General features: G+C 41.1%; 1 pseudogene; it reads right to left on the bottom strand.

The window, feature by feature from the left end:
* Nucleotides 1–248: 248 nt before the first annotated feature.
* On the bottom strand, nucleotides 249–1,993 carry LOC116484657 (transmembrane protein 183-like; annotated as a pseudogene).
* Nucleotides 1,994–5,926: the final 3,933 nt, after the last annotated feature.

Raw genomic sequence — 5,926 nt, 5'->3', positions numbered from 1 at the left:
CAAATGGGTTTTTGATACAGAAAACAAAGCCGCTCCATTCAAATGCAAATTTTTACGTTAAAATATGTTTATAAACCATAGTTGTTCCTCCTGATTCAACACTTCTCCGTCCTCTAACGGGAGCCCCAGGAACCTGAAGAGCATGTGCACTACCAACCAGATATACAATCCAGCCGCCCCTTCCAAGCTGGAATCTGATTACTACTGGACAAGACTCAGGGCTGCCCCCAAGGGATGGAAAGCAGTAACTATGGTCTCAGGGAGAATGGCTACTGAGGATCCCACCAAAGAGTTTAACGCTGTGCACTGGGTCCAGGATGACTGGCACAACCTGTGCAGTTTCCCACCACCATGAACAGGAGAACCTTGGAATACCAGTCTTGATGATGCTGCCTGTCCTTGCTCACAGTGATAGTAAACAGGGTAAATATTATTCTCGTGGCAATCGGAATAAAAATGAAATTGAGGATGGTGACCTGCAGTGGGCAGCAGTCCTGGTCTGGGTTGGTATGAACATGTTCATGCTGAAAAGGAGGCTGCAATCCCCCCATACACTTGCTCTGTAACCTAGGGGACTGTTTTTTGAACTTGAAGTTGAATTCTTACATTGGTTCCTGTCTGTTCCCAACTGGAAGTGTTTTCTGGAATGATTGGATTCTCAGAGACTTGAGCAGCAAATGGCTCATACATTGCTACAGAGATCAGATCATACAAGCTTGGAGACAGTGTAGTTTCTCCATTGACTCTGGTGGCAGGTGCAAAGGCAGGAAGCATCCAGAGTGGAATGCCTTCGGTACAACCTGGTCCAAAAACCAGCTGTGCAAGTGACAGGAGCTCAGTGCAAAACAATACATTTATTTAACAACTCCCTTCTTTTGCTCGAGTTCTCTCCTAGGTCAGAGTGTGACCAAAATCTAAGGCTTTAGAGCACCATTTTCAATTACTGTCATTTGGGTTTCTCGTCTCAGCATGTCATTCATAGGTTATGGTATCCTCATGATCGTGCATTTCTTTGAGCTTTGTCATTCTAGCCAAAGAGTAACAATTTGACATTCTACGAATGGCTGCATGTTAGCAAACATTTAAAACTTTTGAGAGAATACAGCGCACCAAGGAGACCACTGTCATTGGGAGGATAATACCAACAGTTTGCAGTACGCTCCTTAGCTAGGGTGCCCATGAACTAAACAAACAAAAATCAAATGAATCAAAGAATAAGCCAGATGAAGAGTGTACCTATTTTAACCAAGCAGCCTGTTCATTAATCCTCTGCAAATGAGTCTCTATAATACCCAGTATATTCACCCATGTGCAAAACGTGTCAGCAACTGCACGATTTCTCCCTATTCAGCCAGTAGGGAATCTAGAGCAATTCCATTATCTAGTACAACTTCAGCAAGAGAATTTAAAGTCTCTTATGCAACCATAGCCTTTGCAATAGAATCTGCTATAGAGATGATTATAAGGAATTTCTTTCTCTTTCTTTCTTCTTTCTTTTTCTTTCATTCTTTCTTTCCTTCCTTCCTTCCTTCCTTCTCTCTCTCTTTCTTTCTTTCTTTCTTTCTTTCTTTCTTTCTTTCTTTCTTTCTTTCTTTCTTTCTTTCTTTCTTTCTTTCAGAGTCTTGCTCAACCTCCCAGGCTCAAGCAATCCTCCCTACCTCAGTCTCCCAAGTGGCTGGGAGTACAGACATGCACCACCATGCCCAGCTAAGATTTTAAAATATTTTTGTAGAGACAGGGTCTCACTAGGCTGGTCTCAAACTCCTAGGCTCAAATGATCCTCCCACCTCGGCCTCCCAAAGTGTTGGGATTACAGACGTGAGCCAACATGCCCAGTCAGAAATACATTTCAAATTATTGCCTCGTTTATATTTACTCCAAGCCATGGAAAACAAATCTAACATTGGCCTTTCATGCTCAATCCATCAAAGGCATAAGGTTGCCCATGTGTAAAGTTGGCTGCAAAATCCTCCACAAATAAAAGTATACCCATGGATAGACATAAGGCCCCTTTTCCAGTTCTACTGTTCATGGATACATTACCTGGAATGGTGAAATTAGCAATTTCAAACCAAGGGCCTGAGGCAGAATTATGGGTTGAAAGAGTGCTATAATATCCTGACACATAAGTCAGTTTGCAAGAAGCTCCATTTGAGCATTGGTGCAAACCTGTCTTGTGATATACTCATTGGTCATTGTTCTTGTATCCCATTATTGGATTAAATTAAAACAGGAAGTGAGAGCAAGTCTGTTTAGAAGTCTTACTAATAGTACAATTTGAACAACAGTTATGTTAGGAATGTTGCTAACATAATCCACCAGGTTAACTAAAGGATCCCTTCGGTCATGTAAAGATCTGGGTTTGGCATGACAGATTCAACACTTCATGAAGTTACCCATGAAAGCTACCCATTGTGAAATTCTAATTACAGCATTATCCTGCCAAGTTCAAGAGGTAGGCATACGTAAGGAAAGATTAAGAAAAATAAGAGTTTCATGATGGCAGCGAAATTTTGATTTGTGATCTTGGGGAAGCTGCTTATGTCTAGGATACCATCTGCTTCTGGGGAGAAACTTCCCTGGTTAGCTTTACCTTAAAGTTTCTTTTTTTTTTTTTTTTCACATGCACACATATGTTCACTGTGGCACTATTCACAATAGCAAATACTTGGAACCAAGCCAAATGTCCAACAACGATAGACTGGACCAAGAAAATGTGGCACATACACCATGGAACACTATGCAGCCATAAAAAATGATGAGTTCATGTCCTTTGTAGGGACATGGATGAAGCTGGAAACCATCATTCTGAGCAAACTATCGCAAGGACAGAAAACCAGACACCGCGTGTTCTCACTCATAGGTGGGAACTGAACAATAACAACACATGGACACAGCAAGGGGAACATCACACACTGGGGCTGGCTGTGGGGTGGGGGGAGGGGGGAGGGACAGCAGTATATGGGTATACAGTTCCAAGAGTCTGGAGGGGCCCTTTTTAAGTTGTGAGATATGGATTCAAATATCAAAGTCCCAAAGTCTGGCTGCAAATTGAGTGGCAAAGGCAGTCTTTTCCGGATACCATTTCCAGAAAACCAAATCTCTGGGTTCTAGATCATGAAGGATTTGAGTGCTCTTGGTCAGTGCATTCTGCAAAGCTTCCTTTACCTAGTGAAAATACACTTTGACATAATGCATCAAAGCCTTGCATCATTTAGTCATATCTGAGTTTAGGATCCTTTTATAAGGGGTTCAAGTTACATTCTCCACTGTAAGTGCATCTGGCTTTTATTAATCTGCAATACCTTTTATCAATCTGCAATCCAGTCAATTCAGTTAGCTTCACCTAAGGCTATTAAATCTGTAATAGTTAAACTGTTTTACAACTTGTCCAGTGAAACAAGTACCTTTATCCCTAGCTCTTCAAGAATCCCCCATGAGGAAAACACATTTTCTAATAACTTTTAGCTACTGTTATAGAATTGGCTTCCTGCATGGGAAAACTTCTAAACAACCAGAAAACATGCACTGAAAATGGCAACTGAGGGCAGGCGCAGTGGCTCACGCCTGTAATCCCAGCACTTTGGGAGGCCATGGTGGGCAGATCACTTGAGAACAGGAGTTCAAGACCAGCCTGGCCAACATCACAAAACCCCGTCTCTACTAAAAATATCAAAATTATCCAGGTGTGGTGGTACACGCCTATAGTTCCAGCTACCCAGAGGGCTGAGGCATGAAAATAATTTGAACCCAGAAGGCAGAGGTTGCAGTGAGCTGAGACCACTGCACTTCAACCTGGACGACAGAGAGAGACAGATGAAAGAAAGAGAGAAAGAAAGAGAGAAAGAAAGAGAGAAAGAGAGAGAGAAAGACAGGGAGGAAGGGAGGAAGGGAGGAAGGAAGGAGAATAAAGAGAAAGAAGACCACTATAAATGTCCAAATGGCCCATACCTAAAGTTTTGATTGTCTTCCCAGGATTCTAAATTTGATAAACCAAACATTGGTCATAAACCATATTAGCAATTTTAGAAAAGTCACCACACCAATGTATATATTTTTTCATTATTTGGATTATTTTATCTCTTCCATGATGAGCCATGGAGTGCAGAGCTTTTAATAATGAAAGCATTAAGGACTCAGAAAGGACCAGGCAGCCACCCAGGCTCTCCATGAGTCCATGCTTAAAATTGGATTTATAGTCTTTTATTTTTATTTTATTTTTTGAGGCAGGGTCTCACTCTGTCGCCCAGGCTGGAGTGCAGTGGCACGATCTCGGCTCACTGCAACCTCTTCCTCCTGGGTTCAAGCGATTCTCCTGCCTCAGCCTCCCAAGTAACTGGGATTACAGGTGTGTGCCACCACACCCAGCTAATTTTTGTATTTTTTGGTAGAGACAGGGTTTCACCAAGTTGGCCGGGCTGGTCTCGAACTCCTGACCTCTGGTGATCTGCTGCCTCGGCCTCCCAAAGTGGCTGGGATTACAGGCGTGAGCCACTACACCCAGCCATTTATAGCCTTTTAAATACCAATTTTATTTCTTTAATTCAGGTACATAACACTGTTTACTACAGTATGATAGCAATGCACTATCATATGTAATTTGACTTGGATCATGGAGTTCCTTTAAATTGCATATCTTAACAATTTCAGTACTGGCTGACTTGTACTTCCTTGGTATTTAATTAATTCTTGTCCTGCTTAGCAGTTTTATAAGCCAGTAAGTCTCTTCATTAGAGGTCTGGGGGATTCTTACACAGTCCAGTGATATGAATTTAAGGCTATCAGAAGCCTGTACTTACCAGAGTCTTTCCATCCCTCTCAGTCCATTTCGCATTGCTATGAAAGAATACCTGAGGCTGGGTAATATAGAAAGAGGTTTATTTGGCTCAGGGTTCTGGAGGCTGTACAAGAAGCATGGCACTGGCATTTGCCCCAGTAAGAACCCCAAGAAGCTTCCAATCATTGCAGAAGGAGAAGGGTAGATGGCATGTCACATGGCAAGAGAGGAAGAAAGAGAGAGACATGGGAAGGATACCATGCTCTTTTAAACAATCAGCTATCATGTAAGCTAATAGATCAATAACTCATTTGTTACCACAGAAATGGCACCAAGCCATTCACGAGGGGTCTGCCCCCTTTACCCAAACACCTCTCATTAGGCCCCATCTCCAAAATTGGTGATCAAATTTCAACATGAGATTTGGAGGGGACAAATATTCAAACTGTAAACACCATCTTTTCCATAAAACTCTTTGAAGATATAACACTTTAGGATTACAATTGCTTTTAAAGAACATTCAGGAAAAAGTATCAGAATTAAACAATTAACTGTGGACAACAAGACGTAAAATGGTCGTGGTTAAAGACACAATTGACAAGGAAATCTTGTTATTTCTGTCACCTACAATAATTTAACATAATCATAATTATGACTCATAACATACCAAGACATATCAGAATTTTAGGAAGCTCATGCAATTTTGGAAAACATATTAATAACATATCTATACAAATATAACTCAAAAAAAGATTAAACACCACGTCTTATATGACAATACTTCTTATATAATTTAACATATCAAATAAGCCTGTTTATTATTTTCCTTTGGTATGCTTCAAGGGCCTTCTGGAACATCTCAAAGTTAGTTTGAGGTTAAAAAGACTTAATTTTGATTTCAAAATTTGATTTTGAGAAGCCTGTCAAATACACAAAGGTTTAGAAGGCTTGATCAAAAAAGATTATAAGTCACTGTAAAATGACAGTCACTAATTTAGCCAAAGTAATAATAAAAAGATTTTGGCAGGGTGCAGTGGCTCAAACGTGTAATCCCAGCACTTTGGGAGGCTGAGGCAGGTGGGATTGCCTGAGGTTAAGAGTTCGAGATCAGCCTGGCCAATATGGCCAGTACAAAAATTAGCTGGGCGT

The sequence above is a fragment of the Hylobates moloch genome, unplaced genomic scaffold (assembly GCF_009828535.3).
Source record: "Hylobates moloch isolate HMO894 unplaced genomic scaffold, HMol_V3 SCAFFOLD_16, whole genome shotgun sequence".
Classification (NCBI taxonomy): Eukaryota; Metazoa; Chordata; class Mammalia; order Primates; family Hylobatidae; genus Hylobates; species Hylobates moloch.
The sequence above is the reverse complement of the archived record's forward strand: the minus strand, read 5'-3'. Positions and strand labels throughout refer to the sequence as shown.